Below are 24,420 nucleotides of genomic sequence, written 5' to 3' on the forward strand. Positions count from 1 at the left end.
CTGGAAAATAAATCCATTTTCAGAGGTTTCCATCTTCCAGGGAAACCAACCATTCCTAGGGTGGCATAGTGAAGGCAGAGCTGTCACACTTAGGGTTTAGGGGTGCTCTGGACCTTGAATCATTATAATCTAGGGTTTGGGGGGAAAGGAAAGGGAAGGAAGGAAGAAGAAATGATGAAGGAAGGAAGGAAAGAATCACCTGGAAGCTTTGTTTTTTAACAAATGTGACAACCCAAGAGGGATGCTGTTGATGCTGGGTGTTCACAGAGAGCTCTGCTTCCTGACATTTTAGTTGTTATTTCTTCAGTGTGGTTCATTTATAGAACAAAGTGGGAGCATGAGATGGCTGAAGCCTTATGATCTGCAATGTGACTCCTCCCTCGAAACCTAGACAAGAAATACAATGCCACCAGATGCCTGCACCACGGCGCTTTGCTGAAGATGTGCTGAGGAAGGACTAAGTGTTGTGTAATGGCTGTATCTAGGTGAGACACCCACAATGCCTGCAGGCTTGCAAGAGTAAAAAGAAGCAGGAGAGAGCGCATGACTATCCAAGGAGGAGGGATGCTGTTAGTGCTCCTTTTCCTAACTGCAGCAGCCACTCTTAGGAAGAACTGTAAGGCTCTGGATATACTATACCCTTAACCTAGAAATTGCTGACAGCCACACTCAAAACAAATGGCAATTTCTAGAGCTGGTTTAATAATCAAATCCAGAGTCATCACTGAAGAACTTTCATGACCAGGCCAGTTTAATCCCAGACAATGCTCGGGGAAATGCAAGGGTGACAGAATGGTCTAGTCATTTGGAAAAGTCCTCATGGTCTATAGACCCTGGAAGGTAGCGATAGAACATAGGAAATTACTTTGGTGTTGACAGTGCTTAATGTTTGGCAATTGATTAAGACATTCTGGGAGGATGTCCTCATACCTGCTGAGTACTTTGAAGATGGACAGACAGACCCATGCCTCTTCTTGGTAACTGACATCCGCAAGTTAGATTCGATAGGATGTTCTGCCTTTTGAAGTATTTCAAATCACACAAAGAGAAAGGAGACCATTTTTTTTTTTAATGTTCAAAGATGCTTTTCGGTGAAACATAGGTACAAACTTGCTCTTCTTTGAAACATGAAACTGGTTTGAGGACTATTTTGATGGCGACGGATGGGGATAGGAGGGATGTTGGCACATTGAGGTTACTTCCTGGGTGGATAACTGCACACGTTAAGGGCCTCTTAGCTAGCAGGACCTAGTGAGAGGTAGTAGGAGATTACAGTCCTGCTCCCTAACCAGAGCACTGAGGTTACAGAGCCAACAACAAGGCCACATGACTTTGAAGGGCTCATGACTTGGGAGAGGATAGCAGTGATTGCCCCCACCTGAACATTAGGCTCTTTCCATCTTCTGGAGCCAAAGCCAGGTTTTTATGACAAAGCTTGATGAAGTGGTTGCATCATCAACCTTCACTATTACCTACCTACCTGTGTCTGATTCTTTCACAAGCCCTTTAGCCACGTGTAATCCATTCCTTATCCTTAGCTAGGGCCAAAGTTCTGTTCTCGCCTGCCCTACATGGAAATATTTGTCTCCAAAATCTTTAGCTCGGCTTTTTATAAACTAACTTTTGAAGTTAAAGTCAGGAGAGGAGGGTTTTCAACATAATGATGCTTATGTTCACCCTACTTCAGATTGGAGACAAATGAGATGGAGTGGAGTTTGGACCCAGGTGATGCCAATGAGTAGCTGAAGCTAAGAACCGGTGTTCAAAAAACGCATACCTTGGTTCTATGTGAGTTTAACATATTGCTTCAGTTTCATTGACTTCTGTTGAGTTAGCCTTGATCTGACTCCCTTGGCTTGGGCTCTGGCCTTTGAAAGTTGTCTAAGATTCCCTCTCTACTCTTTGATCATCCTCTAAAATCTGCTTTTTCTCTTCAGTGTTTTATTACAGGCCTCCCTGGAGAAAAGTTCAGTCATAATAAAAGACATTTCAGTGGACACTTTATGTCTGGTGACAAAGACTTAGTTTTCTGGGTCCATCTTTACTCAGCCTGTGAGACATTGGGCTCTATACATAGAGACATGGGGGCACCCTCTGGGATAACATCCTCAAGTCTAAAATAGGAGCCATAGTGTGTGTGTGTGTGTGTGTGTGTGTGTGTGTGTGTGTGTGTGTGTGTGTGTGTGTGTGTTTATGTGTGAGTAGGGGAACCTCAGCTTTATCAGCTCAGCATTGGCATTTCTTCTAAAATTTGTTAAATATCTCACACAGATTGATAAGGGGGCTGGCCAGTGCCCACACTGTGCCTAAGGGAAACGAGGTACCTTCACTTTACACGAGGCTCCTGTGTGCTGCCTGCTTTTTCCTGTTATGCCATGATTGGAGATAAGAAGACAGTATGTGGTTTCTGGAATCTGGAAACAAGGTAGAGCTCCCAGACTCACAAATGCCTTCCCCGTACTGTGCCTCTTATCCCAAGGCACAGGCTCTGCAAGGTTGCAGTCAAAAAATAAATGTGAGAACTTTCCACCTCTCAACAGCTTTGAATAAAACCCCTGGGGACCCTGGTCTCTCCTAAGTGAGAGTTTAAAAAAGTAGCTTCAGAGTTGCCAACTCCTCCTTTAAGATTCTCATTTGTCTTTGAACATATTCCTGTGCCCTCCTGAGGACCACTGTCCTCTTTCTTCTAAAACCAATGACGGGGGAGGGAGAGTAAGGGGGGAGGGAGGGAGGGAGGGGGAAGGGAGGGAGCACTTCAGACCTGTAAAGCCACCTGTCACCATGCTTTGAAAGGATGGTTTCCTCTTATCTCTTAAACAGTTTTCTGATTAGAATGATGGCTTTCCAGAGCTTAGACCCAAGTGATCCGATATATTACTTCTGGGTTATATACCTGAAGCTATGCCTGGGTTGATTGGTCAGCAGCTGAGCCCTGGGGATCTGCCTGTTCTCACCTCCCCAGAATTACAAGCACCACCATGGTGACTCTTCTCACCAGGTTTCTGGGAATTGAACTCGGGTCCTTGTGCTTGTAAGACAAACTGTCTTTATATGTGTTGTCTGTTCAGCCTTAGAAGCACAGCCTTTAAAATCTAGCTATTTATAGCTATTTAAAATTTAAAATATTTAAAATAGCTATAAAGGCAAAAAACAGCCAAACAGACCCAACTCCCAAATAACCTAAGTGAAGTCATAATTAACAGTTACCAAGTCAAGTAGTCTAAGTTAAGTAGAAATGTTTAAAGTTTTGTCTTTGCCTTTGCTGTTGTTGTTGTTAGCTGTTAGTTTTATCTTTTTTGTGCTAAGCATGGAACCCAGAGCCTTGGGGATGCTAGTCAAGCATTCTAGAGTGAGCTACACCCCTAGCCCCAAAACAGTGTTAATTAGTAAATGACCTTCTGTTCATTGTGTGAAAGGCCTATAAGACTTACTCCACAAAAAGACAAACAAGTTGGAGTCAACTATTGTAGGCCCATGGGAGCTTACAGAGTCTGAAGCACCAACCAAATTGCATGCATAGCCTGGACCTAGGATCCCTACATCTATGTAGCTGATGGGCAGCTTAGTCTTCATGTGGGTCCTCTAGCAAGTGGAGCAGGGTCTGTTTCCGACATGGACTCTGTTGCCTGCTTGTGGATCACATTCTCCTAGCGGGGCTGCCTTGTCTGGCCTCTGTGGGAGAGGAAGTGCTTACTCTTGATGTGACTTAATGTGCTGGGGTGAGTCAGTATGGGGGAGGGGGCTCCCCTTTTCTGAGGAGAAGGGGAGGGGGAAAGGGGGGGAAGGTGGAACCTGGAGGAGACTAGGGTGTAAAGTGAATAAATAAATTTAAAAATAATAAGCCAATACAGAAATTAAAAAATCTTAACAATAGTTTTTTTAATCTTAGTGCCTTTCTATTTACTGGTAGTGATGCTAATTTTTCAAGAAACTAGCAATATGGGGTTAGGCTGACTAGCAAAATTCAATGGAATCAATAGGAGGTTTCAGGGTCTGAATTCTTAGCATTGGCACTAAGGAAGTGTACACACACATATATTTCCCAGTAATGAAACTTCACAATGTGCTTCTTAATGGAAGATGATCAACCGCAATGCAAATTTAATGAACTCTGATGTTGAATTGCAAACCAAGTCCAATATCCAACGGAAAATTAACCTAATCAATAATCTCATTTGAAGCTGTAAACTGTATGAACAACTGGCTACAATGACCAAGTCTTTCCTTTTAGATGTCATAACATGGAGGTGGCCAATCCCTCTTAGGCTTACCACCTGTCCTGGCAGATTAGAGTATTGGCAAAGTGTACTCACTATGGTTTCTAACGAGGATGCTATCACACATATTGAATTTGTCCTTGTAATGTTGGCCTCCAGACGGCTTTGGAGGATGGGAAAAATGCAAAGCAAGTGAACAAAAATAATCTGAACTCATGTAAATGAAGATGCAGGCTTATTCTCCCGAGACATAAAGTGTTAGCTTTGTTTAGGTGTGCACCTCACAGACTGGCTCCTCTCCCTTTGCTTGGGCCGTGACAGGAAGCCTGTGTCAGTTCTTTCTTTGAATTGGAGAGGGAGGTGAGGGAGAGAGAGAGACAGAGAGAGAGAGAGAGAGAGAGAGAGAGAGAGAGAGAGAGAGAGACAGAGAGAGAGAGACAGAGAGAGAGAGAGAGAGAGACAGAGACAGAGAGACAGAGACAGAGACACAGAGACAGAGACACAGAGACAGAGACACAGAGACAGAGACACAGAGAGACAGAGAGACAGAGACAGAGGCAGAGACAGAGACAGAGAGACAGAGAGACAGAGACAGAACCACACCATTCAAGAATGCACAGATAAAAAGATGTGGAACCTTTTGTGTGGCTTCTTCAAGTTAATGAGGAATGGAGATCACAAAGCCTTCAGAAGAATGTTTTGGAAGCAAACAAAGCCTTCTGCGGCACGTAATTTATGAAGATTTATAGATTCTTTTCTTAACAATGCTAGCTAGAGCAACTACATAAGAGAAATAAGACTTGGAAGTAAGGCCTGGAAACAGCAGGGGGCCACCACCATACAGTGGAGCTGCTCGTGGTTCACAAGACACATGTGGTGTCTATGGTGGGATCCAAGTTTTCACTGGTTATCTTCTAAGCCTCTCTAGTGAAAAGATATTCCCTCTCCACTTCCCAGATATTAGGAAAAGGGCAGGAAGCACATGTCAATACCCAATGTGTGGAGCTGGGGAAGTGGCTGCAAAGGTAATGAGAGCAGGATCCTTACCTACTCATGAGGACCTGAATTTGGATGCCCAGTGCTCACATAAAAAGTCAAGCACGACTGCGGGTACTCCTCACCACTGAGGAACAGAGACAGAAAGATGCCTGGATCCTGTTGAGCAGTCAGTATAGCTGAGCCAGTGAGCTGCAGGGTCACTGAGATGGAGAGCAACCAGAGAAGACCCAAGATATATCCGGTGCACCTGTGCACACATGCATACATCTGCATGCACACATGTACACATATATATGCTTACATCAAACACACACACACACACACACACACACACACACACACACACACATACACACATACAAAGAAATACTAGGTTGGGGCTGATGAAGGAGATAAACATGTTTTTTAAATATATTTTTATTAATTTATTCATATTATATCTCAATTGTTAGCCCATCCCTTGTATCCTCTCATTTTCCCCTTACTCCCCTCCTCTATGACTGTGACTGAGGGGGACCTCCTCCCACTGTATGTGCTCATAGGGTATCAAATCTCTTCTTGGTAGCCTGCTATCCTTCCTCTGAGTGCCACCAGGCCTCCCCATCCAGGGGACATGGTCAAATATGGGGCACCAGAGTTCCTATGAAAGTCATACCCCACTCTCCACTCAGTTGTAGAGAATGTCCTATCCATTGGCTAGATCTGGGTAGGGGTTCGAAGTTTACTACACATATTGTCCTTGGCTGGTGCCACAGTTTGAGCAGGACCCTTGGGCCCAGATCTGCCCATCATAATGTTCTTGTAGATTTCTAGGACCTTCTGGATCCGTCTATTTCCCCATTCTCCCATGCTTCTCTCACCTAGAGTCCCAATAGGAGGTCCTCCCCTCTGTCCCACTTTCCTGGTAAGTGAAGACTTTCATGGGACATACCCCTTGGCCTAGTGTCCAGATATAAGTGAGTATACACCATTTGAGTCTTTCTGCTTCTGGGTTAACTCACTCATTATGATCATTTCTAGTTCAATCCATTTGTCCACAAATTTCAGGAATTCCTTGTTTTTAATAGCTGAGTAGTATTCCATAGTGTAAATGTACCACAGTTTCTTTATCCATTCTTCTACTGGGGGACATTTAGGCTGTTATCAGGTTCTGGCTATTATGAGTAAGGCAGCTATGAACATGGTTGCGCAAATGTTCTTGTTGTGTGCTGGAGTATCTTCTGGGTATATTCCAAGGAGTGGCATAGCTGATTCTTAAGGTGGCTGTATTTCCAGTTTTCTGAGATAGTGTCAGATAGATTTCCAAAGTGGCTGTACTAGTTTGCATTCCCACCAGCAATGAAGGAGTGTTCCTCTCTCTCCACATCCTTGCCAGCATGTGGTGTCGCTTGAATTTTTGATCTTAGCCATTCTGATGGGGGTAAGATGGAATCTCAGAGTTGTTTTGATTTTGCATTTCTCTGATGACTAAGGACATTGAGCATTTCTTTAAGTGTTTCTCAGCCATTCCATATTCCTCTGTTGAGAATTCTCTGTTTAGTTCTGAGCCCCATTTCTCAACTGGGTTATTTGGTTTGGTGATGTTTAATTTCTTGAGTTCTTTATATATTTTGGATATTAGACCTTTGTCAGATGTAGGGTTGGTGAAGATCTTTTCCCAGTCTGTAGGCTGTCTCTTTATTCTGTTGACAGTGTCTCCTGCCTTACAGAAGCTTCTCAGCCTCACAAAGTCCCTTTTATTAATTGTTGACCTTAAGGCCTGGGCTATTGGTGTTCTATTCAGGACGTTGTCTCCTGTGCCAACGTGTTCCAGACTCTTGCCTACTTTTTCTTCTAACTGACTTAGTGTCTCTGGTTTTATGTTGAGGTCTTCGATCCACTTGGATTTGAGTTTTATGCAGGGTGACAAATATGGGTCCAGCTACTTTTTTTACACATAGACATCCAGTTAGATCAGCACCATTTGTTGAAGATGCTATCCTTTTTCTATTGAATCGATTTGGCTTCTTTGTCAAAAATCAAGTGACCATATGTGTGTGGACTCATATCTGGGTCTTCAATTAGATTCCACTGATCAACTAGCCTATTGCTGTGCCAATACCATGCTGCTGTAGTTACTGTTGCTTTATAGTATAGCTTGAGATCAGGTATGGAGATTCCTCAAGAGGATTTTTTATTGAACAAGATTGTTTTAGCTATTCTTGGTTTTTTGTTTTTCCATATGAAGTTCAGAATTGAACTTTCAATGTCTTTAAAAAATTGTGTAGGTATTTTGATAGGGATTGCATTGAATTTGTAAATTGCTTTTGGTAAGATGGCCATTTTTACTATGTTAATTCTCCCGATCCATGAGCAAGGAAGATTATTCCGTCTTCTCATGTCATCTTCAATCTCTTTCTTCAGAGTTTTGAAATTTTTTTCAAACAAGTCCTTCACGTCCTTGGTTAGAATAACTCTTAAATATTTTATATTGCTTGTGGCTAATGTGAAGGGTATAGTTTTCCTAATTTCTTCCTCTGCATGCTTGTCGTTGTATATAGAAAGGCTACTGACTTTTTTGAGTTAATTTTGTACCCAGCTAATTTGCTGAAGGTGTTTATCAGCTGTAGGAGTTCTCTGGTAGAATTTTGGGGGTCACTTACTTATGTACACTATCATATCATCAGCAAATAGGGATAATTTGACTTTATCCCTTCCCACTTGGATCCCCTTGATCTCCTTTTGTTGTCTTATTGCTCTGCCTAGAACTTCCACTACTATATTGAAGAGATATAGAGAGACTGGACATTCTTGCCTTGTTCCCTATTTTAGAGGAATTTCCTTAAGTATTTCACCATTTAATTTGATTTTGGCTATTGGCTTGCTGTATATAGCCTTTACTATGTTGAGGTATGTGCCTTGTATCCCCGATCTCTCCAAAACTTTAAATATGAATGGGTGTTGGATTTTATCAAATGCTTTCTCTGCATCTAAGGCCATTATCATGTGGTTTTTTATTTTCAGTTTGTTTATATGGTGGATTACATTGATGGATTTCCGTATATTAAACCATCCCTGCATGCCTGGAATGAAGCCTACTTGGTCATGATGAATGATATCTTTGATGTGTTCTTGTATTCGTTTTGCAAGTATTTTATTTAGTATTTTTGCATCAATGTTCATAAGAGAAATTGGTCTGAAATTCTCTTTCTTTGTTGGGTCTTTGTGAGGTTTAGGTATCAATGTGACTATGGTCTCATAGAATGAATTTGGTAATGTTCCATCCCTTTCTATCTTTTGGAGTAGCTTGTAGAGTATCGGTATTAGCACATCCTTGAAGGTCTGGTAGAATTCTGCACTGAAACCATCTAGCCCTGGGCTTTTTTTTTTTTTTTTTTTTTTTTTTTTTTGGGGTTGGGAGACTATCAATGATTGCTTCTATTTCTATAGGGGAAATGGGACTATTTAGCTTGTTTATCTGTGCTTCACTCAATTTTGGCAAGTGGAACTGATCAAGAAAATCATCCGTTTCCCTTAGATTTTCAAATTTTGTGGCATATATGCCTTCAAAGTAGGATCTTATGATTCTTTGTATTTCTTCAGTGTCTGTTGTTATATCTCCCTTTTCATTTCTGATTTTGTTGATTTGGATACTGTCTCTCTGTCTTTTAGTTAGTTTGGCTAACAGTTTGTCTATCTTGTTGATTTTCTCAAAGAACCAGCTCTTGGTTTTGTTGATTCTTTGGACTATTTTTTTAGTTTCTAATTTATTAATTCCAGCCCCGGGTTTGATTATTTCCAGATATCTACTCTTCTTGGGTGTTTCTGCTTCTTTTTTTCTTAGGGCTTCCAGCTGTGTCATTAAGCTGCTTATGTGGGATGTTTCCAGTTTCTTTTTAAAGGCACTTAGTGCTATGAATTTTCCTCTTAGCACTGCTTTCAATGTATCCCACAATCTTGGGTATGTTGTTTCTTCAATTTCACTGAATTTCGGGTAGTCTTTAATTTCTTTATTTATTTCTTCCCTGACCCAGATGTCAGTAAGTAGAGAGTTGTTTAGTTTCCATGTATGTGTAGGCTTTTTGTTATTTCTGTTGTTGTTGAAGTGCAGCCTAAGACTATGGTGATCTGATAGGATACAAGATATTATTTCAATCCTCTTGTATCTGTTGAGGCTTGCTTTGTGACCTACTATGTGATCAATTTTGGAGAACGTTCCATGGGGTGCAGAGAAGAAGATATATTCCTTTTTGTTTGGGTGAAAGGTTCTGTAGATATCTGTTAGGTCCATTTGATTCAGGTCATTGGTTAATGATGTTATTTCTTGGCTTAGTTCTGTTTCAATGATGTATGCTTCAGTGAGAATGGGGTGTTGAAGTCTCCCACTATTATTGTGTGGAGATCGATGTGTGGTTTAAATTTCATTAATAGATCTTTTACAATGTGGGTGCTCTTGCATTGGGAGCATAGATGTTCAGAATTGTGATGTCATCTTGGTTGACTTTACCTTTGATGAGTATGAAGTGTCCTTCCTCATCCTTTTTGATTATTTTTTGTTGAAAGTCTATTTTGTTAGATATTAAAATGGCTATGCCTGCTTGCCATTTGCTTGGAATATTTTTTCCAGCCTTTTTCCCTGAGATAATGTCTATCTTTAGGGTGAGATATGTTTCTTGAATGCAGAAGAATGTTGGATCTTGTTCATGCATCCATTCAGTAGGTCTGTGTTTTTTTATTGGAGAATTGAGACCATTGATGTTGAGAGATATTAATGGCCAGTGACTGTTAAGAGTCTTAATTTTTATGTTGGTTCCAGTAGAGCGTTTGTGTGGTTGTGTTTTTGCAATGGTGCCATTATCTATTTCCTGTGTAGTTTTGGTTGTAGCTTGTCCCTTTGTGGTGGAGTTTTCCTTCTAGTACCTTCTGTAAAGCTGGATTTGTGGATAGGTACTGTATGAATTTGTTTTTGTCATAGAATGTTTTGTTTTCTCTGTCAATGGTTATTGATAGTTTTACTGGGTAAAGTAGTCTGGCCTGGCATCTGTGGTCTCTTAGGGTTTGCAGGGTCTCTGTCCAGGCCCTTCTGGCTTTTATGGTCTCTGCTGAGAAGTTGGGTGTAATTCTAATAGGTTTGCCATTAAATGTTATTTGGCCTTTTTCCTTTGCAGCTTTTAATATTTTTCTTCGTTCTGTATATTTTGTGTTTTGATTATTATGTGACAGGAAGTTTTTCTTTTCTGGTGTATTCTATTTGGTGTTCTGTAGGCCTCTTGTATGTTTATGGGCATCTCTTTCTTTAGATTAGGGAAGTTTTCTTCTATGATTTTGTTGATAATGTTTTCTGGGCCTTGGAGTCTGGCATCTTCTCTTTCCTCAATGCCTGTTATCTTCAGATTTCTTCTTTTCATGGTGTCCTTGATTTCTTGGATGTTTTGTGTCAGGATTTTTCCAGATTTAGCATTTTCTTTAATGGTCGCTTCAAGATCTATGATTGTATCTTCTAGACCTGAGATTCATTCCTCCATCTCTTGGATTCTGTCAGAAAAGCTCGCCTCTGTGTTGCTCGCCTTCCTCTCTGAGCTCTCATGTTCCCATTTTTCTTCTGTGTGTTTATCTTTGAATCCATTTTCATCTTCAGATCTTGAACTGTTTTATTTATTTCTTTCATCTGATTGTACATTCCTGAGTTTCTTCCATTGCCTCTTTATAGGCCTTCAGAACTTGAACAGTTTTATTGTTCAGATAAACAGATTTACTTCATCTGTTTGTTTGTATTTTCCTGAATTTTTTCCCAGTGCCTCTATATAGGCCTCTTTTATGTCTTCCACCTGTTTGGCTGCATCTTCCTGCATTTGATTAAGAATTTCATTTGTTTCTTCCATTATCATCCTTATTACTAAGGATTTGAGGTCATTTTCTTGTATTTCCGTTGTGTTTGAGTTCTCTGGGTTGTTTTCTTTGGGATTGCTGGGTTCTGGAGACACCATATTGTTTTGTTTTGTGTGTGTGTGTGTGTGTGTGTGTGTGTGTGTGTGTGTGTGTGTGTGTGTGTATGATTTTATGCTGTCCCTTAGGCATCTTGCTGTCTCTGTTTTTGGCAGGTAGCTTCCAGAGTTTTGTAGAGGGTATCTGGGAATAGATTCACCCATTTTCTCATGATCTCCATAGGCCAGAAGCTCTGATGCTTCACTGGTCTGGATGGCAAGAGGCTATCCCTGTAGTTTGGGTCTCTCACAGCCAGTGATCTCCAGTTCCCTTGTACTGTGGGTCCTGTAATTGTCCTGGGTCTCTGAATGTGCCTTGGGTCAGGCCAAAGTGTCCACAGCCTTCTGGGTCCCCTTGTAGCACTGGAGCTCTCCAGGGACTGAAGCAGGTTGGGAGGAGGGGGTCTAATGGCCACTTTACTCCCTGTCTCCCCTAGATTTCCTTAGACCCGGAGCTTTGATGCTCCACTGGTCTGTGGTTCCCGGTAGCGTTTTAGGACCCAGACCACTCACAGAGTCCAGGTTAGTGTCATGTGGCCCAAACTGCACACACCCTGAGTCCAGTTTGCTTCTCTGGACCCAAACTGGTCTCTGGACCCAAATGGGTCTCTGGGCCTAATCCACACATTTAGTCCAGTTAGCTCTGAGTCCCATCAGGGTCTGTGACCCAAACCACACACTGAGCTCAGCCACACTCAACTCCGCTAGAGTCTCTGGGCTCAAACTGCCCGCCAAGCTCAGCTAGAGATTCTGGGCCCAAACTGTGTGTTGAGCTCAGGGCCAGGACCACTCACCGAGCTCAGCCAGGGTTTTGGGGCCCAAAATGCATGCCGAGCTCAGCCAGAGTCTCAGGGCCTGCACTGATTGCCGAGCTCAGTCAGGGACTCTGAACCCAAACCACGCACCAAGTTCAGTCAGGGACTCTGGACCCTAACCATGTACCAAGCTTAGCTAGGGACTCTGGACCCAAACTGTGCACCAAATTCAGTTAGGGATTCTGGGCCTAATCTGTGTGCTGAGTCCAGTCAAAGTCTCAGGGCTAGGACCACGCGCCAAGCTCAGATATGTTCTCTGGACCCAAACCACCTGCTGAGTTCAGCTAGGTTCACTGGACCCAAATTGCCCCCCAAGTTCAGCCAAACTGCTCGCTGAATTCAGCCAGGGACTCTGGACCTAATCCACATGCCAAGTCCAGCCAGACTCTCAGAGCCAGGACCGTGCACCAAACTCAGCTAGAGTCTCTGAGCCCAAATGGCCCGCCAAGCCCCACTAGGTTTTCTGGGCCCAAACTGTGTGCTGAGCTCAGCCAAGGACTCTGGGCCCCAGACTGCATGCTGAGACCAGCTAAAGTCTCAGGGCCGGGACCACGCGCCAAGCTCAGCTAGAGTGTCTGGGTCCAAACTGCCCACCAAGTCCAGCTAGGGACTCTGGGCCCAAACCATGCGCCAAGCTCAGCTAGAGTCTCAGGGGCTGAACAGCACTCTGAGTCCAGCTTGGGTCTCTGGGCACGAGCTGTGCGCTGAGTTGAGCTTGGGTCACGGGGCCCAAACCATGTCCCGAGTTCAGCTAGGGTTGCGGGGCCCAAATCTTGCACTGAGTCCCCTCTCCTGCAGCAATTCCCACTGGTTACTATGCCAGTCGCCTCTGCTGGAGGGTTCCCAGCTGCAAACCTCAGCTGCCGCTGCTGCCACTCTGGTCCAAGAGAATCCGCACTCCTCCCATGTGCAGGGGTGTGCAGGTTTTCTGTACTTTGGTCCTTTCGAACTGTGGAGTACTCCTGCTGTAGGAGGGTGAGGAGCTTGGTGTTCCTGGTTCAGAATTCCACGCAATTACCTGAATAGTTTACTGGAGCTTCTAACATGGTCCACACTGCTCACCGCCATCTTGGATCTAATAAACATGTTTTTGTTATGATTCCAAGAATAGGATGAGGAATGGACTTATGAGAGAACAGGTGATGTTAATCCACTAGAAGACAAATCACCTCGTGCTGGAGCTTGATTGTGGCCAGCTGAAAAACATGTGGACAGACTCTGGGAGGAGCTATAAATATGAGCCCAAAACAGGAGATGGGGCTTTTTGGAGAGACTTGAGATAGCTTTGGCTGTTCATCACTCTACTTTGGGACATTCTTAGAAAGAACCACTCAAGTAAAGTCTTCCGGGCTCTGGGCTCCAGCCAAGGCTCCGGTTCTGATTGCTCCAGGTTCTAGCAGAAGAAGTCCTGCTGATTACGCCAGGAGAATCGTTCCTCTGGACTGATATCCTTATGGTTTTATCATTGTGTTATTTAATCTCCTTTTCATTCTTTTCCTTTTGTTTAGGTTAGTCAGGTTATAAGTAAGGTATGCTCAGTTAATACATTTATAATAAAATATAATTGTTAATTAAATTGAGCCTACAGGCTAGCACAGCACAGTTTTCTTAGTTGTCAGTGGGTGCTGAAAGTATATAGGTCTGAAGAATATGTTCATATTTATTCTCCCTGAAATAATAAGGAGTTTTTAATTTTAGGAGACAATGCTGACATTTTACTACATTTTAAATTATGTGAAGTCAATTTTATGTAACCAAGAAGGTTCATTGCAGACAAACATTAAAAAAAAAAAGATTAAACAGTGGCAAGTTTAATTCTGTGGTTATATAGACATATAGACAAGATTACCTTTCTTCCTATGATATATATGACCCCTTCTGGTTCTTTCTTATCTGTCTGTCTGTCTGTCTGTCTATCTATCTATCTATCTATCTATCTATCTATCTATCAACCTACCTACCTAAGACATAGTTTCTCTGTGTAATAACTCTGACTGTCTGGGATTCATTTTGTAGACCAGGCTGGCCTCAAACTCACATAGATCTGCCTGCTTCTGCCTCTTGAAGTGCTGGGATTAGGAGTGCACCACTTTGCTGAGCTTTTTTTCTCTAAGATTTATGTATTTATTATTTATACAGTATTCTGTGCCACATGCATGCCAGAAGAGGGCACAAGATCTCATTACAGATGCTTTGTCAGCCACCATGTGGCTTGGAATTGAACTCAGGGCCTTTGGAAGAACAGACAAGTGCTTTTAACCTCCGATCCATCTCTCCAGCCCTCTTTCTTATTTATTTATTTATTTATTTATTTATGGTGGTACACACCTTTAATCCCAGTACTAAGAAGGAAGAGGCAGGCAGACCTCTGTGAGTTTAAGGCCAGCCTGGTGTATAAATGTGAATCCAGCATAGCCAAGGCTACACAGAGAAGTCCTGTCTCAAAAAACTAAAACAAACAAACAAACACACTCTTCTTTATTTATTTGAGTGCTTGGTTGGCAATCTGAGGTCTTAGTGGTTCTGTTCCAGTCGACAGAGAGTTTTGCCCTAATTCAGGCCAACAGTTGTTATCCGCTGGCCTTTTTCAATCCAAGATTAATTTTACCACAATTCTGCTAACCCATTCTTACTAGTTCAGTACCTGAATCTAGATTTTGCAGTGGTCCAGGGGAGGGGCCTGGATCCAGGCAGAATCAGGGCAAGCCCCAGGAACCACTCCCAGCTAGTTAAAAACATTATTTCCATATGAGCTAAGACTGTTTCTACAGTTTTTCATGGAAACAGTTCACTGTTATCTAGTGACATCTGGAATGACTCTCTCTCTCTCTCTCTCTCTCTCTCTCTCTCTCTCTCTCACACACACACACACACACACACACACACAGAGGGGGGAGTGAAAGAGAACACAAAAATCATAACTTTATAGTCTTTAGGGAGTTTTCACTTCACATGACTCTAAGCCCTGCACATGTGGACATCTGTGTGCATTTACCTATGTGCACAGATGAGTTTGTACATGTAAAAATCTAACAGGCTGAAGAGAAACAAGGCTGCTTTCAACAGTGCAGACTTTCCGCATACCTCACAGCTATTTTTATAGCAGCACTGGAGTCTGGAGTTTTGGGAAGAAGCCAAATGTTTTGGGTGGGTCTATACAGACTAAGAGGCCTTTGGGGGAGAAAAAGCTAAAGAAAACAATTTTCCTCCTGCCTTCTAAGCATGTGTACTCATTAGCAGCATACATGTATCATGCTAAGTTGTTTCACATTTAGAGAAGTACCAAGTATATTTTAATAGTCTCTGTAATCTCACTTTTCCATCCTGCCTAGGCTCTTTATTGTACTGCCAAAACATTGCCCTGTCTAACCTCTACTGGAGGGATAAACCCTGACCTTCATGGAAATTCCATCCTCTTGGTAAGGGAAAACCTGAGCTCCAGCCAGCCCTACAGTCCATCCACGAAGGGAAGCTGTAATGAGAGTTTAATTGGAGTAAGTCATTGTCCACTTATTTACTCAATGTGAACATTTAGGATAATGTCTCTGTTCAAAAAATAATTGTTTCCAGCATTATTGTTTTGAAATGTAGCTTTGGATGGTATCTTGGATCGGGCTACAAAAACATATTAAAATGATGAAAACTCATGTTTTCTCACAGGCCACTGATCCTAACTTCAAATTCTATCATTTTGTAAGAATTAATAGAGTTTGTGATGGTACTAGTATAAAAAGCTGCCCAGTGAATTATTTAGCTATTCCTTCCCCTGCAATCTCATATTCTTGATTCTGGAAGATATTCTCAGCCACCAAACATACTGTGATATTGTTTTCCCAGCTTTAATTCCATAGGCTAGGGAGGTTTATTAAGGTGACATGAATCCAAGTATCACAGAAAGGGTTATTTTCTCCCTTTTGAATCACATTAAGCCTTACCATTGTACTTATTTGTCAAGTGTTATTTGGTATCTTGAGGAGGATTTGCATATCAGTTTAAGGTCAAAGTATCTTTAGCCAATATATACAAAAGAGAAGTCTGTGGAAGTTAAATATAGATGCTGGGTCCTGGTCACATGAGATCATGGAGCCATCCTGTGGAAGAGCTAATGTGACCTGTGGGTGATCCTGAATATATAGTAGAAATCACATTAAGTAGCTAATGATAAAATAAAATGAGGAACAGCTACTAACTCACATTCCTTCACCCACCCACTCCCATACTGAGTCTCAGAACAGTTTTTTGCTCCGTCTAAATAAAACAAGAGAGACAAACAAGTATGTACACTGAACAGCTCTCATAGGATGCAACATACTGTAAGAGGTCTTTGATTTGCTGCCCATCTTTGCTGGTTCTCGAACCAAAACATGTCCATCTCCTGAAAGGATCATTCAGCAAACACGTATTCTGGGACAGCCCATCCCAGTGATCACAGTCTCCCGAGGACCACCTGCACATGACATTGAAGACCCTAAATTAATTGCTCTGATATAGGCTCAAGAATCTCCATTTTCACAGAGACCCATGGTTCACAGATACAACTGAACAACCCTGGCCTTCCTCTTAAGGAAAATTCCAGGTGCTGAGGAGACGACTCAGGGCACAAGTGCTGACCACCAAGCATAAGGACTAGAATTCTGATCTCCAACACCCAGATAAGTGCAACAGCATGGGGGCTTCCCTGTAATCCCAGAGCTTCGGTGGGGGCTCAAGGGACCCCTCTAGAGCAAACTTGTAGCTAGACTAGCCAAATCAGTGAAATATGAGCCCAAGTGAGAGACCCTGTCTCAATATGGATAACAATCAAAAAAGATTGAACATCAACCTCTGGCCTCCACACACAATTGTATACACACCTGTACATACACACATACACACACACACACACACACACACACACACACACATGAATATGCACATCATTCACACATACACTTGCAAAAAAGATTAAAAAGAGTGGGGTACACACAAATAAGTAGACATCAGTATAAGTAAATGTAAAAGGGAGGCAGCAAGATGATTTAGTGAGTGAGGGCATTTGATCCAAAGGCTAGTGACTTAGTTAAGTTGCTTGGACCCAGATGGTGAAAGGAAAGAACTGACTCCTTTAAGTAATACAAAGGGAACATGCTAGGCAGGAAAGACCAACTCCAACTTCCAATTGCTTGGGGAAGAAAATGCCTTCAGAAATACCCTTTGAGAATCAATGGGCTTAAATATGTGTGTGAGTGTGTGCGTGATTAAGTGTCTCTGAGTGTGAGCATGAGTGTGTGCCTCTGCACAGATATAAGGATGATCATCACGGCAGCTTGACAGGATAACTTTTGTCTTCAGGATGATGCCGTTGTAGCCATGGCACCTGTCTTCCTTTCACTTTCTGTACAGTAGTCAATAAGTTACCTGAGATATTGAACACCTGCTTATAAAAGAGACTTCCTGTGAGATGATCGATGGATTAACGTAGTCTGTATTCTGAGGGAGTCTGAGGTAGACCAGGCTAGGCTGTGGTGTTTGGTAGGCTGGCTGTATTCCATGCATTATGCACTTAAGTGCTTTCCATCTGCGGCCCTTTTATTGGGTTGTAACCCTGTCGTAAGTCAAACAGCATCTGTGTAAATTAAGGCTGGAAAATATTAATGCCTTTGGGGAGATTTCCATGTGCAAATTATTTGGGCAGGAAGGAATATCAAAGGACCACTTCTCAAACTCTATTAGCTGGGTTCTAAGTAAACGACTCAAATCTGTCTGGAGACTTCTTGTGTCAGAAATCCCTCTGGGGGCTGGGGTGATGGTTCACTGGGTAAAAGCACTTGCTGCACAGCATGGGGACTTTAGTTTGAATCTTGATAACCAAGCAAAAATCCGAGTACTGCTATGGGTGTCTGCTACTCTAATGTGGAGGGGTCAGGGACAGTCCGATTCTCAGAACTCACTGGCTAGCAAGTCTAGTCATTCAGTGAACATCAAGTTCAGTGAGAGGCCCTGTCTCAAAAATCACCTGATATCAACCCTGGCCTCCACCCCCACTTCCCACACATACATGTGTATTCCCTCTTCACACATCCATAAGGAAGTCCTCTGCATAGCACAGTATATCTACTGAATGAATGCCTTGGCTCCTTCGTCAAGGCTTGAAGCGAGATCCTTAGACTTGAGGAAGGAAGTGGGAGGAAGTTTAAATTCCTAAGAGAGATAGGCCACCAGCATCCCATCTTGCATGTGTACTGATACTCCTATGTTCAAGGTTTCTAAAGTGGCGTAGGCGTGAGGGGCCAGGTAACTAGAGAAGGTGGAATCTGCGATGAGAAGCTGGTAGCACAACACAAAATGAAGTATGACTTTGTGGGCATTGTGAATGAAGTCCCTGCTTTTCAAAATGTCCCCACCCCCTGCCCTCTTCCCATGCTCCCTACACAGTGGTCCTTAGAGGACAGCACCTGCCTCTAAACCTCCTAAGTGCCTTAACCAGCAGACTGAAATTAGAATTTGCAGTAAGCAAGAAAGTTTACCGTGATGTTCTCATTCCCTGAGTCTGGGCAAAGCCAGGATTCCCATTCTAACAAGCACCCAAGAGGGTTCTGATGAAGGGATATTCCAGTCAACGGGAGACTGAATAATAAGCATGCTGAGACCCTGGTTTGATCCCAGGCACAAAATTTTGAAAGCATCTTCAGTTTCTCTAAAGTTCACCATGGGTACAATTATAGGCTCAAGCTGATTCTTATCAAGAACAAACCCTGTGCATGATGGTAGGAAGTCCTGCTCTGGTGAATGGAGCATGCGCAGACAGCAAGCTTCCAAGGACCACTGAGCACAACACATTTCTCCTTCATTCTTCACCAATGGTGTGCATATTTGGAGTTCATCAAGAAGAAGATGAAGACCAAAACTGTGACTGAATTTGGAAAGAAAACACTTGGCATGAAAATGATCTACAGTGGGTTTTCCAGAAGCTGTGAGGTGGAAGTGGGATGGATGGATTTGGCCTGCTCCTTCCTGTGTGGAAGGCAACAACTTCCTGGGTAAGATGAAGTGCTCAAGAGAAACAGGGGGAAGGGGAGACCTGAGAGAAGATGCTGGATGCTTTTGAGAAAAAGGTAGGATTTTAAGCAGGAGAAGAAGTGGGGGTGGAGCTCACATCAGGGGCTCCTGGCTCTGGAAGTGGAAGCCCCTCACTTGTCAGCATCAGTGTAGGGCACAGATAGACATTAACAAGGCTTAACTGCCTGATGAGTGGTCAAGCTGAGCCCCAGGGCAATCCTGTTACTTTTACTCAGACCACTTAAAGCCAGTGAGTGGGGTGTGGGTTAGCCAATAAGCATAGGGCAGCTTAATTTGCAAGTGAAATCTCTATTTGTACACAGCTTACTTTAGAGGGCATTTGATTATATGTTTACAATCAAAGTTAGGGGCCAAATAAGAAAAAGAAAAAATAAACTTTCCTCTTGATAATGACTGTTATGTCCTGGAAATACGCTTCTCGTGTTCTCGGAAATAAATACCATGATACTTTAACTTGTTTTGTAAACAGCAGGCATTGTCTCATTGTAAACAGCAGACATTGTCTCATTGTGGAAGGAACAGGATTTACAATATTGGATCACAGAAAATTGGAGACTTAAAGCAACTTGAAGTCTTCAATGGAAGATTGGAGAGACTTTCACATCTCACTCATCAGTTTCATAGATGAAGGAGGGCTATTCCGGTGTAGTAAAGTAGTGCACAGTCAGAACAGGCCCTGGCTCTGGCCCAGGCCCACTGCTCCTTCAAACATCAGTTTTCACCAAGCCAAAGCCAGAGTCTTAGAAATGGGGGGGGGGGGGGCCAAGAAATACACAGGATGGGATGCCCAGGCCTCTATACCTCAATAGACAAAGGAGTATGGGTTGAAGAATGGGTGAAAGAAGAAGGAATTGCCACCAGATGGAACAACTATGAACACGGCCAATGTCAACAGGGAACTTGTTGCTGTGCACTAGGGAGCAAGTTTACAGGCGGTAAACTTTAAACCCCTACCCAGATCTAGCCAATGGTCAGAACAGTCTCCACAATTGAGTGGAGAGTGGGATATGACTTTCACACGAACTCTGGGGCCTCATATTTGACCATGTCCCCTGGAGGGGGAGGCCTGGTGGCACTCGGAGGAAGGATAGCAGGCTACCAAGAAGAGACTTGATACCCTATGAGCATATACAGGGGGAGGAAATCCCCCTCAGGAACAGTCATAGGGGAAGGGAGTAAGGGGAAAATGGAAGGGAGGGAAGAATGGGAGGATACAAGGGATGGGATAACCATTGAGATGTAACAAGAATAAATTAATAAAAAATTTTTTTAAATTAAAAAAGAAAGTTTCTGAGGTTTGGACAGCAGGCAAGGTGGCAAGAACATCCACACAGCCTTGGCCTCTTCCACAGACCTTGACTGTAGATCGCTACAGAGGACATAGGGCTGCACATTCAAAATCACTGCTATTAAGAGAGTAACAACCCCAAAGTGACTGCAGAGAGGACTCAAAATACAGGCAACTGTAACGTTCACAGAAGCCATGTCTGTGCTCACGTGTGATGGCTTGTTGGCCCGTCATCAATATTTGTCTCCAGATTATTTGAATTCTAACCTAAAGTCTTTTCTCCCACTATTTTTTTTAAAAAAGACCTTGCCCTGAAGCATGTCTGTATTAGTTACCGTCCTTCTTGTTGTGACAAAGTGTCTGATAAAAACAATGTAAGAGAAGGCCGGATACAGTTCATCATTGTGAGCAAGGAATGGGGCAGAAGTTTGAGGCAGCTTATCACATTTGATTCCCAGGGAGCATCGAGCAGACAGGAAGCAAGCCAGGTTGTCAAACATCAAGATCCACCCCCCCCCACCCCCCCAGTGACCCACTTCCTCCAGCAAGGCTTCACCTCCAGAAGGTTCTAAAGCCTTCCAAATAGCACTACTAATTGGGGCGGTATTGAAACATACCAACCTTGGAGGGACTTTGACACTCAAACCATGGTGACATTCTGGAATGGCTACTTGGTTAGGTGACTGGAAGCTCCCACAGGCACGCCACAAATTGAATCCCAGGTACAGTCACTCTTTCTCCCCTTCGCAAATGCTGTTGATGGCGCGTTTTGCAAATTGGACTTAAAGTTTTGCCCTCTGAGCCAGTGAAGTGAGAGTTATGATTTTTTTTTTCCCCCTGCTATACCCAACTTTAGTTTAGTTTTCTGTTTTTGTATTAGGACCGGTAGGGTGCAGCCTTTGGGTGGAGTCTGGTTAACAGTTGGGCTTGGGAGCTGGGAAGGAAAAAGTCAGATCAAAGAGAAACAGAGTGAGGAAACGTAAATGCTGGGGAACCGTGCAGGGCGTAGATAGCCAGTATTTTCATGACCTGCTCCATGTAAATACTTAGCCAAGCCAAATGGATTATTTTTGCAAAAGCTGAATTCAGAAAACCTTCTTGCTAAATATTAATTTCCACTTGCTTTGCTTTCCTGTTGATGTCAGTGTCTCCCAGCATGATCCGGGGCACCTCTGATGTATCTCTGGCCAGGAAACTGTCCGAAATCAGTTTTCTTTAGGCTATGGAGATATTACTCCATTAAAAACTTGCTAGGATATGTTTTAATCTCTAGGCAACATATATCCCCAAAGAAATTCAGTAATATTCTGGAGCTCTTTTGTTTCTTTTCCTGACTTTTTCTGAGTCCCTAGTAATCAGCAACAAAAAATATTGACATACTGGGACTGGGGAGGTACCTGGGCTGGAAAAAGGCTTGCCTTGCAAACACAAGGGCCTGAGTTCACTTCCTGGGGCCCACATCATAAGCCAGGTGTGCGAGCAAACTCTTGCAATCCTTGGGCTGGTTAGGCAGGGACAGGAGGATTCCTGGGGCTCACTGGACAGTTGAGCCCAGCCTACTTTGTAGCTCTAGGCCACTCAGAGACCCTGTCTCAAAACAACAACAAAAGTGGGTGGCTCCCGAGGGACAACAGCTGGGGTTGTCCACTGGCCTTCACATGCATATTCACACACACTTCGGCTCAGGTGAACATACACACAGAAAGAGCGGAAGAGTGAGACATTACAGTCCTTACGGGTTCAGCGCACACTAGCTGCTCATGGCTGGGGAGATGTTGAAGACTGGGTTCCAAAAATCATTACTACTACTTTTCCCTACATCTACAGTGCTCTTAGGGAAGGAGCCCATGCTCTACAGATTCACACATGTTATGATTACAGGAAGATGGTTCTGACAGGCTCAACACACTCAGTTCCCTTCTTCTTTAGACTCGAGCTGTGTGTGAAATGAGCTAGCCTGGTGCCAATTAACAGGAGCTGGGCAGGTCTTCTCCAGTAAGAAATGAAAGAAAACAGCACGTTTTGCTATTTGTCCTATGAGAATCTCACATATCAGTCTGCATGAACAACGCCACCATGAGACATGTGGAAAAACAACATTTCAGTAGCCAGCTCTCCTGTTCATGATGAGCATGCCCTGTTTACAGATCCTAAGGACTGTTTGTTTTGTTTTTTTTAAAACTCTGCTTTTAGTTAGCATTCAAGAAAATGTGTTTGTTTCACTGTGACATTTTCATACGCAGAAATCAGTGCCCTTTGTTCTCATGTACTGCCTCCAGTCTTTCCCAGCCCCCCACCTCCCGCTGACTCACTCTTATTCTCTTACCAGATAGTCCTTCCTTCTTGTTTTCATGAAACACTTGTAAGAAGACGGAAATGAGGACATCTTTAGGAAAAATGGAGAGAACTGTAGCTCATTGTGTTAAGCGAGATAAACCGGTCTCAGAAAGACAAATATATATTTTCTCTTATATGCAAAAATCTAGATTTAAACTTTATGTGTGTGGATAGGCACTTATGTATGTAGAAAGGGGACTATGATAAGGGAGGAAGAGCTCTAAAGAAGTGACGGAGGAAACAAGTAGCATAGAGGGGTTTCATTATATTGATTTGTTTATTCTGTATATGTGTGGGATGCACATACACCATGTGTGTATATGTAGGTTTGAGGAAAACTTGTGAGAACTGGTTTTCTCCTTTCAACATGTGGTTCTCAGGGATCGAACCTAGCTTTTCAGGCTTGGTGGCAAGTGTCTTTATTGTTTTGCTGAGCTGTTTTGCTGGCCTGACAACAGAGTATTTAAGGTGCTGTTAGCTTCCTAAGGCTGCAGTAACAAAGCACCGCACCCCAGGTGGCTAACTTATTCTCTCATGGCTCTGGAGAAGGGAGCTCTGAGATGCAGGCATCACGGGGTTGGTTCCCGCTAAGCGTGAAAAAGGCTAATACTTGCCTCACCCCTTGCTCTGATGGCTTGCTGCCAGTCTCCATTGCTGGATTTGTGGAGCATCATTTACTCTCTGCCTTCACGTTCATGACGTTCTCCTCCTGTGCCTCTGTGTCTCTGCTTCTCTCTGTGAGTGAGGAGACCAGTCAGCTTGCATTAGGATCACTCTAATGACCACTTTTTAAACTGAGTATCTTTTCAACTGAACTCCAAATAAGGTGAGCTTTTTGAGGGATTCAGGCTTAGAGCTTGAACCTACGGATTTGGTTGATGGAGTTGCCACGGAACCTAACCCCTCAGAAAAGAGTGGCCCTGTTGATGGATTAGGTAGACTTGCCCTTTCCACAGTCTTTGCTGCTCAGCTTCTTAGGATAGGAGTCAAGTAGCCAGAGGGTCAGTGAAGTTCTAGTCCATGCACTTCATTGTTACACTAAGCTTTGGTCTCAGGCTGGCAGGGGAGTGGTGTCTACCTGAGGCTTTTAGCTCCTGGTGTACGAAACTGGCTTCTTACCACAACCAAAGATATTGAGTGAATTGCTACCTTGAGTCTAGAATGCTTCATCTAATGAGCAATGACAGTGAGGAAGGTGGGATGTGACTTGAAATGAAGTCTCCCTTCCTTCTCCCCTCTTTATTTACTTATTGTTTATTATTGTTGTATCATCATCATCATCATCATCACCATCATCATCATTATCAATTTTATGGGTGTGTTGGGGGTGAGGGAGTTGTGGGCACATGCAGGGCCATGGTTCATGTGTAGAGGTCAGAGGACAACTTTCAGTAGTTTGTTTTCTCCTTCTGCCTTGTTGAAGTGAGATCTTTCTAATGGCTTTTGCTGCACTTCACATTGCAGGCTGGGTGACAGTGAAGCTTCGGGGACCATCTCCTGTCCCAGCCTCCCCTCCTATCCCACGACAGGGCTGTGACACCAAAGATGCTCACCTTCACAGTTGTTCTTTTGAAGGAAGTTTTGGAGCTGTCACCATGTCCTCAGGCTTGTGCCAGCAACTTCCGACCCATCCAGGCAGCCCCTGGTTGGAGGGCTATATATAGCCCAGGCTTGACTCAAACTCAAGAGCAATCCTCCTGCCTCTGCATTCTGTGTACTGGGATTACAGACATGAGCCACTA

The 24,420-nt window shown here is 43.2% G+C and overlaps 1 long non-coding RNA gene across 2 annotated transcripts in view; it reads right to left on the reverse strand.

Moving 5' to 3' along the window:
• LOC311604868 overlaps positions 1 to 24,420 on the reverse strand; it is a 224,458-nt gene that overhangs the window by 21,277 nt on the left and 178,761 nt on the right. The window lies entirely within an intron of this gene.

The sequence above is a fragment of the Acomys minous genome, assembly GCF_964271855.1.
Source record: "Acomys minous genome assembly, chromosome: 9".
Classification (NCBI taxonomy): Eukaryota; Metazoa; Chordata; class Mammalia; order Rodentia; family Muridae; genus Acomys; species Acomys minous.